This window comes from Mesocricetus auratus, unplaced genomic scaffold (genome assembly GCF_017639785.1).
Source record: "Mesocricetus auratus isolate SY011 unplaced genomic scaffold, BCM_Maur_2.0 Super-Scaffold_100010, whole genome shotgun sequence".
Lineage (NCBI taxonomy): Eukaryota > Metazoa > Chordata > Mammalia > Rodentia > Cricetidae > Mesocricetus > Mesocricetus auratus.
Window position 1 is genome coordinate 58,149,672 of NW_024429194.1, and position 16,635 is coordinate 58,166,306.

A 16,635-nucleotide genomic window follows, 5' to 3' on the forward strand; every position below is an offset into this window, starting at 1 on the left:
CTCCCACTTTCTCTTCTAACAGGTTCAGTGTGGCTGGATTTATGTTGAGGTCTTTGATCCATTTGGATACTGTACTTTTTAATACTAGAACTTTCATTGACTTTTAAAAATATACTTCTTTCCCTGATGTCCATTTTCTGTAACATATTTATTTCATACTTTTCTGCTATTTCCTTTGCATATAAAATGTTATTTAAACTTAACCACAGAGGAAGAAACAGAGACACAAGGAGGTGAAATAATTGGCCCACTCTTACCTTATTGTTGGCAAAGCAATGGTTTTAATCTACTTCCATTCAGTTCTAAAGCCCAGATTTTTATTTAGTTTGAGATAGTTTCAAGTATCCCTCACTGGCCTTGAACTCACTATGTGGCTGAGAAATTCTGACTCTCCTGTTTTCACCTCCCTGGAGCTAGCTTTGCAGGAGGGCATCACCACACCCCATTTTGTGCAGTGCTGGCCATCAAACCCAGGGCCTCATGTATGTTGGTCAAGGACTCTACTGAGCCTCATCCTCAGGGCCAAAGTCTAGACTCTCAGGCACACTGCTGCATCCTCGAAGCTCCAGGTTTAATGTGAGGAGCACCAGGAGAAGGAAAAAGCAAGAAAGGCAGCAGAAGCTTGCCAGGAGGAGCCTTCAATTCCCAGGACCTAGGAGCGTTCTGACAAGGTTGAGAAACGTGACTATTGCTGGCCAATTTGTTCTTCATATTTAGCAGATGTAAAGGATCAAATGAGAATTCACTTGAAAGTATACAAAGTAAGTCCTAAGAGTTTTTATTTTAAAGTCCACAAAAAGGTTTTAATGTTTCTATATTATAAAATAATATATTGTAAGAGGAATAGAATAAACAAAAATGAACAGAAGAAAGTCAAATCAGCTAGAAAGCATCTACTTAACTCAATGCTAAGGTGAGACTCTCGGGTCTTTCCTTAGCTCAGTGCTAAGGTGACAGTCTCCTGTCTTCCAGTAAACTCTTAGGAAAGACAAGCTGAGTTCTCAGAAGCAAAAGAGGCCCAACAATCTTCACAGCTGTAACATGCTCACACAACATTGATTGACAGAAGTGACTATATACTTAACTGGCTACAGCTCAGTGTTTTGCCTTTTATATGAGTGAGCTGGTTTCTGGGAATTGGCTGACGAGGCTCAGTTGCTGTGATCAGCTGCTGTTAAGATTGAGCTGCTTAAGGGCTGAAGTTGAGAGGCGAACTGGGCTTCAGCTGAAGTGATTAACAATGCACTAACACACATTTCTGAGCTTTTCAGAATGCCCATGTCAGGGCCTCCCAGGTTTTATATCTGTTAATTTCATGACAATTGTGTTGTTGTGTTTCGTGGGACACTCATTTACAGGATTTGTATACCATAGTTTAAAGGGTTTGCCGTATGCCTTTGGCTGATTGTTTTTAGGCGTCCCTCCCAATAAATAAATAATAAACAAACTTCAAGTGAAGTATTTGCTTTAACTATCAAACATATCTGACGAGTCTCATGTTTCAATTAATCCAAATAGATGAAAAAAAAAATCCAAAAAACCATTAACTTAGATTCCCCAGGAGTTGATGGAACTTGAAGATACTGGGTAGGGCTTTGCGGGTAAGTCCCTGAGGGTGCTAGAACCCCCTATTCCCCCTACCCCCATCTCCCCTACTCCCCTGCTTCAGACCCCTGACTGAGGTGTATCTGCAGAAAAGGCCCCAGTGCCTGAATCTTGATGTCTTTGATCAGTGGCTTTTCTGAAAAAAAATGCTCCTCCCTCTGCCTGGCCGAGACTGAGAAACGTTATTAAACGGCTTTCATAAAAGCCTGGCCCTCCGTGGAGCTCTGCTTCTGGTGAGTGAGAGATTACACAGGGGTGACGGTGGCCAGAGGACCTGCCAGCCCCAGGCTCTGCGGGGAGACGACTTCAAAAGGGAGACGCTCTGTTAAGGAGGCAGCTCTTCCTGGTGTGGCTCTGAATTTCCTTTCCAGCACAGGCTGCTCCCTGGCTGGTGATAAGAAACCCTGGATAAGAGCCTGCTTGTCGTCTCAATGGCTTCCTTCCTGAGCAACGCGAAAAAAGAGAGAAGAAAAAGATTAGCGTAAGCTTCAGGTTCCTGATTTAGTTTCCTTTCCGGAAAAAAAAAATCAACCCCTCAATCAATAAACGACAAAGAGCCTTTTAGCATCTGAGGCTGTTTGGGTCCCTCTGATGCGAGGCCCTGCGCTGTGGGGTTTTATTTGTTAGCGGTTGACCCTCTGCACTGTTGGGGTTTGCGCCCTTTTCTACACAAGGCGCTTAATGGATGAAACCTGCACTCAGTGGTAGCCGGATTCAAGACCTTAGCACTTAAGTGAATACTGTCCCTGATTTCTATTGTTTTCTGTCCTTTCTTTGTGTCTTCTGGCCTCCCTACAATGGATTGTTTTTAAGAGACAGAAACCATAAAAACCCTAGAGAAGTCCCTTACCCAAGTCATTCTTTTTTTTTTTTTAAACCCATAGTCATTCTTCCACAGAATAAAAAGGAGGAAAAATGCTGAAAACTACAATCTCCCCCCCACCACCCCCACCCCCGCCACACACACAACACACACTTTTCATATGCTGATGGGGAGGGGCGGTAATCCACATCTCCCTTGAAAGGTTGGAAGGAGGGGACAGTCAGTATCAGGTAGAGTATCAGGGGAGCGGGGTGGGGGGGGTGGGGAATGAGGGGTTGGAGGGGTGTTCCTCATCTGAGAGCTTCTCTTTCTGGGCTAACACTGTGCGGGCTCTTCCTCCGTGTGTGCTTGAAAAAAGTAACGAACCATTCTATTGGGAACAAAGTTGAAAATTCTTTCCAAAACTCAAGATAGCCTCAACTGAAATTGAGATCGGCTCCATCCAGACGTCAGCGGACAGCCAGGCCAGCACTGGACAGCGCATCGGGACTTGTCCACTTCCTGCCTCAGGTGGGATTCGCCCTGATGACTCTCTCAAGCAAAGAAGTATGCTCTCATTTGCCATGGTTTACAGTCACATTGACAGCCCCACATTTGTTTTTAGTTTGCTCCAAGATTGCATCTTGCTCATTAAAGGAGAAAGCATGTGCAACACTAGGCTCTCATGTAGTTTGGATTCGGAATGAGAATATTTGTCTCATTTACAGAAAACACACAGCTGGAGAGGAAAGAGAATCCAGGTTGTCATGGGAAATCACTTCTCAAAGAAGAAAGGTTTAAATATTATAGAATATAAAATAACTAAAATTTCAAAATGTTTTTAAGTTGTCCAGACAGCCTAAAACAAAATGAAAAATCTATTCAATTCAACAAATATTTATTGACTAGCTAGGCTAGATGCTTCTGGGAATACTAATAAATTGAACATGAATAAATGTCAAGTTCTACATTTAGGTTCAATCAATTTCAACTTCATAAAGCCACAAAACACGATACATGGATGGATTAATTATGTAACAAGAACTTAGAAATTGCTTTTCCTAAGCATCACTGACTTCCTCAAGTACACAAGGTAGCTGGAAGCAAGATATAATAAGCCCACTATCCCAGCCTTCATTTTACATCTGCCTTGCCCGACTCCTGCTTAACTCTACACGTAGGCCTGATATTGGTCGAGAGTGACTGTCCGACAGCTGACCACCTTATCATCTTTCCAAGCTGAAGGCACAAAGATAAGAGCTCCCGAGGCACTTACTGTCAGTTTTTGCAGTGTCTAGCTCCAGATCCCCAACACTACCACGAGAGTACCCAAACTGTCCCGTTGTCCTAAACCTGGTGGTACCCTGGGATCTAAGACCAACGGAGCCTCTTAGACAAATCACCCATGCTGAGATCTTCCCCAGCAGAAACACTCATCTCTCAGAACCTAGCTATAAGTCTCAAGCTACAAGGACTTTGTATCGCTTTGCAACAACCAATCAAACCGTGATTTGACCAAGACTGCTTAGCTGTATGTATTTCTTAGCCCCTGACCCAACTCCTCCTCTATTGAAAACTAAAGCTCATGTACCTGGGGTTGCTGAACCACTTTTCTCTCTTCCTCTTCCCAACACTGCCACTTTGTCTATGCCCTCTCTGCCATTGACTACTATATCTCTTTGATAGTATAGTGGGATATGCGGTGACGGAGTCTAGTATTCGGGATTGCTAGAGCCAGAGCTTTTGCTCTGAAACTCTGGTAACAAGTAGGAGTTTATGGGGAAAAGAGCCTCGAGCCAATTTTGCAACTAGAAGCAAGTAGTTTATGAGGGCTTGTTCGCATCAGTTGGATACAGCATTGTATCAGGGGACCTCCCTCAGACCTGCCACTCTGTTAAGAGCACATCCATGGTACAATGTGCATTCTAGGCAGAATTGTCCTACCCTGCATTTTAATGTGGACTTTGACACAGTAGGATCCACACAGAAGGCACGTGTGTGTGATGGGTCTTGGGAAACACAATGAAGAGGAACAGTTGAGGGAATAAAAAATGTTTAAGATCTCATTAAGGCCAAGAATCATGAAGTCCTGTAGGCTAACAGCCAGTGCAAACCAGAGTAGGTGCTAGCTCAATGTATGTGTGTATCCTGTGTGTCCCTCTGAGGCTCAGCTGGGTGCAGTTTTCTCCATTTGCCTGGTATTTCTCAAAGGAGAAATTAATCATGAGCAAAGGGAAGTTTAGAGTAATGTCTAAATTATTCCCTAGCTCATCAATCATTGGAACAAACACAATTTCAAACTACTGAAGCACAGCTGATTAATATTACCTCCGAAATGCTTGCCATGCTGACCAATACTAAGCAGTCATTTTTCTAGAACTCAAGAAAGTTATCAAAAGCTAGGGATATAAATTAAGAAGCCACTTTCTCAACACATACAAATCCATAAAATCACTGTGCTTTTGAGTAAAGAGTACAGACGTAAATGGACGCTTGGGCCCATGAACCCACTGCCTTATTTTCCCTGTCTCAGAAGAAACCAGGAGATAGGGATCAGTGAAGGGAAGTGGGCTTATTTGCAGTTTGGCCAGACCTGAGGAGAGAAAATGTCCCGTTTTCTTCACTTGTAGCAGTGAAAAAATGTTACAGACCAGATGAAACCAAAGCTAAGAAGCCACATGCACTGCCTTCAGTGAAGTGAGCCATCAGGGGGAGCCATGAGGTCTCTTCAGGGAGCCCTGCTCTTCCTCCAGTGCCAGGGCTCCAGCCTCATCTCTCCCCCTGCACTGGACCTCCTGGGCCAATTTTAATCCTTCGGGGTAGTATTTTTTAGGGCCCCAATACATGTTAGAGATCCCTCAGAGAGAAGTCTCCCTACATTTAGGATTTTGAGGGATGAGAAACAGTTACAAAGGAGTGTAAGGAAGAGTGGCCCTTGAGACAGGATTTCTAGAAACAACGGATGAATGTTTCCGAGGAAAGGCCTGACCAGCTTTGCAAGATGCTGATGAGAAGTCGAGGGAAATGAGAACAGAGACTGACAGTTGTTGAGCTTAGCTATGCAGAGGTGGTGTGCTTGTGGTGGTGTGAAGGGTAGATGCCTCCCATAGGCACACACACACACACACACACACACACACACACACACATACATACAGATGTATATATGTAAATATGTGTGAATGCTTGATCCCTGATTGGTGGCTCTGCTTAGGGGGGCGCTGTTTAGGAGCGTTATAGGACTTTCATGGAGGGAATCTTGCTAGAGGAAGTCCTTCTCTGTGGCAGGCTGTGAGGAATTTAAAGACCCAGTCCATTCCCAATTTGCTGTCTCTACTTTCTATGTGATAAGCCAGCTTCCTATTCCAGGTATGAGCCCATCCCCCACTCCCACCCCCCATTGTTATGAATTCCCCCTCTGGAACTGTAAGCCAAATAAACTCTTCCACAAGTTTCTGTTGGCCATGGTGCTATACCACAGCCACACAAAATAGCAAATACACTTCCCCAGTTACCTTGAAAACAAAATTTGGGTGGCACATAGGAGCCAAAGCTTGATTAGAGAGTTCAAGGGAGAAATTGCCCAGATCGGTCATCACACCTATTCCACAATCTGAGACAGTAAGATCACAAGTTAGAGGTCTATGCAATTTAGTGAAGTCTTGATTCAAAATAAAAATTAAAAGGAAGCCAGGAGCAGTAGCACATGCCTTTAACCCAAACACTTCAGTGAGAAAGACAGAGAGAGCGAAGAGACCAGCCTCCTCTACATAGTGAATTCTAGAGCATCCAGAGCTACGTAGGAAGACTTTGACTTGAAAAATTTAAATTAAAAGAGACCTGAGGACATAGCTCATGGATAGAATGCTTAGGTAGAGTTTGTGAGACTCTGAGTTGGATTCCCAGCGTCAAAACCAGAGAGAAACTCGGGAGAGTTATAGATAGCTTCTTCAAAAACAGCAGAGGTAAGGACATGGCTGACATGGGTTAGGGTATCAACGGAGGCTTTTGCTGTTTGTTTGTGCTTTAGAGGCAGAGAGAAGAACAGCAGACCTGAGGGAAATAAAGAGGAAAAGGGCAAGCCTGACGGTGCCCTGGAAGAGGAATGTGAGAGGAAGAGACAGGACTCAGCAGAGGGGTGCAGACTGCCTCTGTGACTAAAGTAAGAAGAGAACAGAGGTTCTGGCCAGGTGGGCTTGTAGAGGAGCAGGGAACTGTCCTCCTCATAACTTTTCTCTCAGTGACTGCAGAAGCAGTTAGGGAGACTGAAGAGGAGGGACCGGAGGAGAGGTGTGAGGTTCTGCTGTGATTATGCAACAGCCCCCATGGGATCACGTGTCTGAACACTTGCTCCTCTGCTGCTGGTCTGTTGGGGAAAGTTATGCAATCTTTAGGAGATACAGCCTTGCTAGAGGAAGTATGTCACTAGGGATAGGCTTTTGGGTTTTACATTCTGGCCCTATTTCCTGTTCTCTGTCTCTGCTTCCTATATGTACAGGAAATGTGGCCAGTTTGCTTCCTGACTGGCATGCCCTCCCAGCCATGATGGACTATATCCCCTGGGGAACTTTCTTCTGTAACTTGCTTCTTTCAGGGTATTTTATCATAGTAACAGAAAAACAACAAATACAAGATCAGTGGAACTAACCAGGAAATCAGAATTAACTAGGGAGGTGTAGGTAGACTTTCCTTTCTTGCCTGCCGGTTCCCAAATAACCAACATGGAGACTCAATATTAATTATAAATGCTTGATCAATAGTTCAGGCTTATTACTAACTAGCCTTTACAACTTAAATTAACCCATTTATAGTAATCTATACTTCTCTTTCATCTTGTACCTCCTGTTTCCTCTCCGTATCTTACTGGTGACTCCTCTGAATCGACCCTTCTTCTTCCCAGTGCCTTAGTATGGTTTTCCTTCCTAACCTTATCCTGTCCAGTTATTGGTCAGGCAACTTCTTTGTTAAACCAATCACAGCATGATTTACACAGGGCACAGAAGGATTATTCCACAGCAGGGAAGTACAATAAAATATCTAGACTACGTTGAGTGGCCCAATAGAGAGTAATGTTTGTAGAGAACAAATAAAGTAATAGCCATGGGAACTGGATAGTGTGGGTCTGGTCTGCCACCATTCAAGGCCCTAAAACTGGTCCCCAGTTCATGGCGCTATTGGAAAATAGTGAAACCTCTCAGAAGTAGGGCCCAAAGCAGAGGGTACCGTGAAGGAGATACAGGAACCCTAGTCACTTCCTTCCTTTTCTTCCAGGACATCATGGGATGCAAGTCTTCCTCCTACCATGATCTGCTGCTTCATCACAGGCCCTAAACAACAAGACCAGGGAAACATCATCTGAACCCTGCAAAAGTGAGCCCAAGTAAACCTACCTCTTAAGATGTTGGTTATCTCAAGTATCTGTTACAATAATAAAAAGCAAACACATAAGACCCTTGGAATAGTGCCTGGCACAGTATCTTACTCACTGCAATTATAATTACAATGATTATCGGCTGTGTTTCAGATGTGAAATGCTCCTGATAGACTCAAGTATTTAAACATGTGATCCCCTCATTTCCCCAGGGAGGGTGAGGCTCTCCATGGAGGTGTCCATAGTCTGTCATTTCACCCAGGGCAGGGCCTAGACCCTCCCCCAAGAGTTCAGGGTGAGAGTGCACCTCACATTGTTGGATGGGAGTCCAAAGTCCATGTGTATACTTGGGATGAATACTGATATACTGCCCAAGGCTCAATAGATTACCTAGGCCTCCTCACTGACATCCCCATTTAGGGGGGGCTTGATCAGTCCCATGCTGGATTCCTAGGCATCAGCCTGGGATTCAAGAGTTAACCCTTGTCAGGTTAGCTGTTTCTGGGGGTTAAACCAGCCCAGTCTTAATCCCTTTGGTCATCAGTTCTCCATCTCTGTTACTGGCTTTCTTGAGTTCAGCTCAGTGCTTAGCTGTGGGAGTCTGCCTCTTCTTCCATCAGCCACTGAATGAAGTTTCTGTTTCCCAGACTCTCTGGCCATGGGATTGTAGGTTGGCACTCCCCAGATCTATGTCTAAAATCCATATATGAGAGAATACATGCCATGTTTCTCTTTTTGTGACTGTGTTACCTCACTCAGGATGGTTTCTTCTAGTGTCATCCATTTGCCTGCAAATCTCAGGATTCCATTGTTTTTTTTTTTCTGCTGAATAGTACTCTATTGTATAAATGTACCACATTTTCTCTATCCACTCTTCGGTTGAGGGGCATCTAGGTTGTTTCCAAGTTCTGGCTATTACAAATAATGCTGCTATGAGCATAGTGGAACAGACATCCTTGTTGTATGAATGTGCATCTTTTGGATATATGCCTAAGAGTGGAGTTGCTGGGTCTTGTGGTAGGTTTATTCCCATTTTTCTGAGGAATCTCCATACAGATTTCCAAGGTGGCTGAACAAGTTGGCAATCCCACTAGCTATGGAGGAGTGTTCCCCTTTTACCACATCCTCTCCAGCATAAATTGTTTTGGTGTTTTTGATTTTAGCCATTCTGACAGGAGTGAGATGGTATCTCAGAGTTGGTTTGATTTGCATTTCCCGGATGGCTAAGGATGTTGAGCACTTTCTCAAGTGCCTCTCAGCCACTTTAGACTCCTCTATTGAGAATTCTCTATGTAGTTCTGTAGCCCACTTTTTAATTGGATCCTTTGGTGTTTTGGAGACTTGCTTCTTGAGTTCTTTGTAAATTTTGGAGATCAACCCTCTGTCAGATGTGGGGTTAGTGTGTTGGGGAAGTCCTGTTATTTGCCTGTGCATTTGTCAATAAAGTACTGTCTGGCCAATAGAAAACCTAGATAGGAGGGACTAGGAGTCGAGGAGGATTCTGGGAAGGGGAAACACAAGAGAGTCAACATGTGACGCCATGGGGGTAGGAAGCCTGGAACTATTCTCCGGTAAGAGACATACTTAGATTAACAATTATGGGGTAATTACTTAAGTCAGAGCTAGCCAGTTAGAAACAAGCAAGGCCAACAGCTTCATAATTAATACAGCGTCTTGTGTGTTATTTGGGGACTACATCGCGGCAGAGCCCAGGCGGATGATGGGAGATAAACCAAAGCAGCTAGCAAGAAAAAGGCTTCTCTTAACATTAGTGAATATTTTTTCCCATTCTGTGGGCTGCCTTTTTGTCTTGCTGACTGTGTCCTTTGCCTTACAGAAGCTTCTCAGTTTCAGGAGGTCCCATTTGTTAATTGTTGATCTCACAGTCTGTGCTACTGGTGTTATGTTCAGGAAGCTGTCTCCTGTACCAATTCGTTGAAGGGTACCACCCACTTTCTCTTCTAAGAGGTTCAGTGTGGCTGGATTTTGTGGGAACACCAGACCTTGAGCAGAGACCCACTTCCCCTTCTGCCTGGGAGTAGCTTCATTGCAACAGACTAATCATGACCTAGGGAAAAAGGATGACTGAAAGATGCATGTATGTTCTGAATGTATGGTGTGGCCACACCGGTATGTATGAAATGTGATTGTGAATGCATGAGTGTGAACTGCTTATATGATTAAAAGGATACTTAAATCCCTTCAAAAATAGTTAAGAAGCTACCTAGATTGCTTTAAATATAGACAAAAGGAACATCCAGCCAGTCTGTTAATGTTTTAACAGAAAAATTTAAGATGCAAATGAGGCCTTGTCAGCTAGTGAGAGCTCTACAGGTTAGATTGGGAAAGACTGCTCACAGACTTCAAATAATTTTCACAAGTTATTTGGACACATTATAGTTTACAATCTTTGAGTGATTTTCAGAAGTTTTTGGGAAATATTTAATGGAGATGTCTTTTTTAATGGGCATCTACAAATAATCTAAGTAGTAATCCCAATTTACCTAGATAGTTAACCAAGGAGGGTAAACAAATCCTTCTACTATTATGGTCCAGCTTCAACAGTTCAAAAATTTTTTATTAGAAAATAAAAAAGGGGGAATAATGTCCCCAGTCCTCATATGACTCATCAAATAATACACTCCTCATTTAAAAATTTTATAATGTGAATGCCAGTGAGCTTCAGACAGATTCTGGCATGATGGAACTTGAGCAACCATTGCTCAGGTCAAATGGAGACATCCATGCACTAAACAGTGGAGAAGACCCTAATTTGGGGTCAAGGGCATGTTTGTGTTTTCTTGTAGGAAAAGAATAAAAGCTTCGGCATGGAGCAGAGAAAAACTGGACCTGAGACCATGGGAGCCTACCTAAGCCAGTTTGAGTGAGATCTCCTAAATCAGTGTTCCTGACCCTTGCTGTCATCGAATCTAGAGCCCAAGAAAGAAAGAAAACAGTCGGTTCGAGATTTCCAGTTTCTCAACAGACCTGCTGCATCAACCTTCCGGACCCATGAGTTTTCATCGTGAAGCCAATAGAGAAAAAAGGACCCATTTAAAACATTTGGACATTCGTATGGACTGTGATGAGGGGCAAAAGCCTCTTTTCAGGAATTGAACAGGACATGGTCACTTGAAATATCAGACTTGGTGGTTCCTGTTTCTGGAATCGTGCCTAGGCCAGTGTATTTTTCTGGAGAAATGCAACTTGTCCTAATGTGACAAAAAGGAGACTTTGACTCAAGTCGCATAATCAGCTGACGTTAAATCAACAAACTGCATCACCACAGGAACAAATTGGTGCTCTGTGGATAGTGCAACAAGCCTATTGTTCATATTTTTCATAATGCTACACGTGTAACATCAATGATTGTACCTAATGTATCTGTGCAAGTGCACTTTCTAAATGCTTTCCTGAGCAGATCTTGGAACAATTGTAAACTTTATCAAATTGTAAATGTAAATCACATGCGGGTTACCCTTGTAACAGAATGTAAATCACATGTGGGTTACCCTTGTAACAGACAAAGGCTGGTAGAATGTTATGGCCCAGATCTGGTGATGGGTACGGTGATGGAGAGGCGCTATGTCAATGGGGGTCCTGGAAATGGTGGCAGTGGCAGTAGGCATTCTGGCTTTATGCTGAGCTCAAACGTGCCTTGTTCCAGAGGCAAGAGATCCGTAACCAAGTATTGCTTAGCCTAGCCCATGGCAATCCCGATAGCCATGAAGGTTGGTTACAGATGATTTAAAGTTGGGGTGCTCTGATGACGGGCAACCTGTGGGGAAGACCCCCTCCCGCCTAAGACAGGGGTTCAAGGTCCCCCAAGGACGGGAAAGGGAGGGTGACCCTACTTGACCTAAGCCAGGAGTGCCTCATTTAAAAATAAAAAGGGGTGAATTGTGGGAACACCAGACCTTGAGCAGAGACCCACTTCCCCTTCTGCCTGGGAGTAGGCAGTTGTAAGACAATGTTTACTAAAAACATGTTTACTAAAAACAATACAATGCCTGGGGGTATTAAGTTCCTGGAAAAGGCCTGCCCACAGAAACCACCTTGACCTCGACCTTGTCCAAAGACTAACCACCTCTTCTGCCACGCCCAGATCAGTTTCTGAGGTCAGAGCAGAACCAGCCAGGGTAGAGGAGAGAGCAGAAGCTTCTCTGGTGGGAGCTTTTCTTAGGAAGTTTTCTTGAACCTTTTTGGGGCCTGCTTAAAGTTTTCTTTACATCATTGAACAAGTCTCTGTGTTGTCAATCCCCGACACCCTCCGCACGTTCTCGGACACAGGCCGCGCAGCAGACGCGACAGGATTTATGTTCAGGTCTTTGATTCATTTGGACTTAAGTTTTGTGCATGGCGATAAACATGGATCAATATGCATTCTTATACATGCCAGCCTCCAGTTACGCCACCACCATTTGTTAAAGATGCTTTCTTTATTCCGTTGTATACTTTTAGCTTCTTTGTCAAAGATCAGATGTTCATACGTGTGTGGGTTAATAGCAGGGTTTTCAATTCGATTCTATTGCTCTACCTGTCTATTTTTGTGCCAATACCAAGCTGTTTTCAAGACTAAAGCTCTATAATAGAGCTTGAGGTCAGGGATGGTGATGCCTCCGGACGTTGCCTTGTTGAACAGGGTTGTTTTGGCTATCCTGGGTCTTTTGTTTTTCCATACAAAATTGATTATTGTTCTTTCAAGGTCTGTGAAGAATTGTGCTGGGATTTTAATGGGGATTGCATTGAATCTGTAGATTGCTTTTGGCAGGATTGCCATTTTTACTAGATTGATCCTACCTATCCAAGAGCATGGGAGATCTTTCCATTTTCTGATGGCTTCTTTAATTTCTTTCTTTAAAGATTCAAAGTTCTTGCGATACAGGTCTTTCACTTGTTTGATTAGCATTACCCCAAGGTATTTTATGTTGCTTGTGGCAATTGTAAAGGGTGAAGTTTCTCTGATTTCTTTCTCAGCCCTTTTATCATCTGTATATAGTAGGGCTACTGATTTTCTTGAGTTGATCTTGTAGCCTGCCACTTTGCTGAAGGTGTTAATCAGCTGTAAGAGTTCCCTGGTAGAGTTCTTTGGGTCATTTATGTAAACTATCATATCATCTGCAAATAGTGAAAGTTTGACCTCTTCCTTCCCAGTTTCTATCCCCTTGATCCCCTTTTGTTGTCGTATGGCTCTGGCTACAACTTCAAGTACAATGTTGAAAAGGTATGGAGAGAGTGGACAGCCTTGACTTGTTCCTGATTTTAGAGGAATTGCGTTGAGTTTCTGTCCATTTTGTTTGATGTTGGCTGTTGGTTTACTGTATATAGCTTTTATTATATTTAAGTATGTTCCTCTTATCCCAGATCTCTCCAAGACGGTTATCATGAAGGGGTGTTGGATTTTGTCAAAGGCTTTTTCAGCATCTAGTGAGATGATCATGTGATTTTTGTTTTTCAGCTTGTTTACATGGTGGATTACATTGATGGGTTTTCGTATGTTGAACCATCCCTGCATCCCTGGGATGAAACCTACTTGATCATGGTGAATGATTGTTTTGATGTGTTCTTGGATTCGATTTGCCAGTATCTTATTGAGTATTTTTGCATCAATGTTCATGAGGGATATTGGTCTGAAGTTCTCTTTCTTAGTTGTGTCTTTGTGTGGCTTGGGGATCAAGGTTATTGAAGCCTCGTAGAACGAGGTTGGCAAAGACCCTTCTGCTTCTATTGCGTGGAATATTTTGAGAAGAATTGGTATAAGCTGTTCTTTGAATTTCTAGTAGAATTCTGCACTGAGGCCATCTGGACTTGGGCTTTTTTTGGTTGGGATACTTTTGATGACTGCTTCTATTTCCATAGGTGTTATAGGTCTATTTAAATAGTTTATCTGTTCTTGATTTAATTTTGGCAAGTGATAGCTATCCAGGAAGTCGTCCATTTCCTTTAAATTTTCGAAGTTTTTCAAAGTATGACCTGATGATTCTCTGAATTTCCTCAGAGTCCGTTGTTATGTCCCCCTTTTCATTTCTGATTTTGTTAATTTGCATGTTCACTCTCTGCTGTTTGGTAAGTTTGGACAAAGGTTTGTCTATGTTGTTGATTTTCTCAAAGAACCAACTCTTCGTTGCATTGATCCTTTGTATTGTTTTCCAGTTTCTATTTTATTGATTTCAGCCCTCAATTTGATTATTTCCTGGTGTCTACTCCTCCTGGGGGAGTTTGCTTCTTTGTGTTCTAGAGCTTTCAGCTGTACTGTTAATTCTGTAGTATAACTATTCTCCAGTTTCTTCATGTGGGCACTTAGTACTATGAACTTCCCCCGAAGCACTGCTTTCAAAGTGTCCCATAGGTTTGGGTATGTTGTGTCTTCATTCTCATTGAATTCTAGGAAGTCTTTAATTTCATTTTTTATTTCTTCTTTGACCGGGAATGGTGCAGTTGTGTATTATTCAATTTCCATGAGTTTGTAGGTTTTCTGTAATTTGTTTTGTTGTTGAATTCTAATTTTAAAGCATGGTGGTCTGATAAGATGCATGGAGTTATTCCAATTATTTTGAAGCTGCTGAGGTTTGATATGTTGCCAAGTATGTGGTCGATTTTTGAGAAGGTCCCATGTGGTGTGAGAAGAAGGTATATTCTTTTTTATGTGGATGAAATATTCTATAGATGTCTGTTAATCCTAGTTGGGTCATTACTTCTATTAGACCCTTTGCTTCTTTGTTGAGTTTCTATCTGGTATTCCTGTCTAGTGTTGAGAGTGGTGTGTTGAAATCTCCCAATATAAGTGTGTGGGGCTTTATATGTGATTTAAGTTTTAGTAATGTTTCTTTTACGAATGTGGATGCCTTTGTATTTGGGGCATAGATGTTCAGAATAGACATTTCATCTTGGTGGATTTTGCCTGTGATGAGTATGTAATGACCTCCTTCATCTCTTTTGATTGATTTTATTTTTTTATTTTTTTTTATTTTTTTTGGTTTTTCGAGACAGGGTTTCTCTGCATTGTTTTGGAGGCTGTCCTGGAACTCACTCTGTAGACCAGGCTGGCCTCGAACTCACAGAGATCTGCCTGCCTCTGCCTCCCGAGTGCTGGGATTAAAGGCGTGCGCCACCAACGCCCGGCTGATTGATTTTATTTTAAAGTCTAATTTGTTAGATATTAGGATTGCTACCCCTGCTTATTTCTTGGATCCATTTGATTGAAAAATTTTTTCTCAACCTTTAACTCTCAGGAATGTCTGTCTTTGAGGGTGAGGTGTGTTTCTTGTATGAAGCAGAAGGATGGGTTCTGTCTTTGAATCCATTCTGCTAGCCTGTGTCTTTTTATGGGTGAGTTAAGGCCATTAATGTTGAGGGATATTAATGACCATTGATTGCTCATTCTTCTTTGATTTGGAATGGTTGTTGTTAGTGGAATTATGTGTGGAATTTCACCCCTTTGTTCTTTTGGCTCTAGGTAGAGAGGGATTCTCTAATGCCTATGTTTTTCTGGTTGTAGTTAATTTCCTCGGGTTGGAGTTTTCCTTCCAAAACTTTCTGTAGGGCTGGGTTAGTGATACATATTGCTTGAATCTAGTTTTGTCATGGAATATCTTGTTTTCTCCATCTATAGTGATTGAGAGCTTTGCCGGGTATAGTAGTCTGGGCTGGCATCCATGGTCTCTTAGTGTTGGTAGAATATCTATCCAGGACCTTCTGGCTTTCAGAGTTTCCATGGAGAAATCAGGTATAATTCTGATAGGTTTGCCTTTATATGTTACTTGGCCTTTTCCCTTAGCTGCTCTTAATATTCTTTCTTTACTCTGTATATTTGGGGTCTTGATTATTATGTGGCGAGGGGACTTTTTTTTGTGATCCACTCTATTTGGTGTTCTGTAACCTTCTTGTACCTTCATTGGCATGTCTTTCTTAAGGTTGGGAAAGTTTTCTTCTATGATTTTGTTGAATATGTTTTCTGTCCCTTTGAGGTGGTTTTCTTCTCCTTCTTCTATATCTATTATTCTTAGGTTTGGTCTTTTCATGGTGTCCCATTATTTCCTGGATGTTTTGTGTTAAGGATTTGTTGGACTTAAGGTTTTCTTTGGTTGATGAATCCATTTCTCCTAGTGTATCTTCAACATCTGAGATTCTCTCTTCTATCTCTTGTATTCTGTTGGTAATGCTTGTATCAGTAGTACCTGACTGTTTGCCCAGCTTTTCTATTTCCAGCCTTTCTTCAGATTGTGTTTTTTAATTGTCTCTATTTCAGTTTTCAACTCTTGCACTGTTTGCATTGTTTCTTGCAATTTTTAGTTTATCTTTTCGTCCATTTGTTGCCTTTTATGAATTTTTTGGTTTGTTCTTTCTTCCATTTCTTGCATTTTTTGGTTTGCTTTTCCTTCCATTTCTTGCATTTTTTCCATTTATTTCTTCTTCCATTTCTTGCATTTTTTTTGCTTTGTTTCTTCTTCCATTTCCTGCCTTTTTTGGTTTGTTTTTTCTTCTATTTCTTGCATTTTTTGGTTGTTTTTTCATCCATTTCTTTGAGGGATTTTCCTATATCCTCTTTTAGGGCCTCTATCAGTTTCATGAAAGTGGTTTTAAGGTCATTCTCTTCTGCTTCATTTGCATTGGAATGTTGGAGTCTTGCTGGTGTGGAGTCTCTAGAATCTGGCGGTGTCATATTTGTTTTTCTGTTGCTGAGTGTGTTTTTGTATTGTCTCTTTCCCATCTCTTCTTCTAGTGGGTGCAGAAAGAGCCCCTTACTGTTCTGGTGGTTAGGGGACTAGAGTTCCCTTTTGGTGGGTGCTAGCAAGTCCAATAATCTGGTAGTTCTTCTATTCCTTGTCCTGGTTCTTGTCCCGTGGGTGGAGAAGAA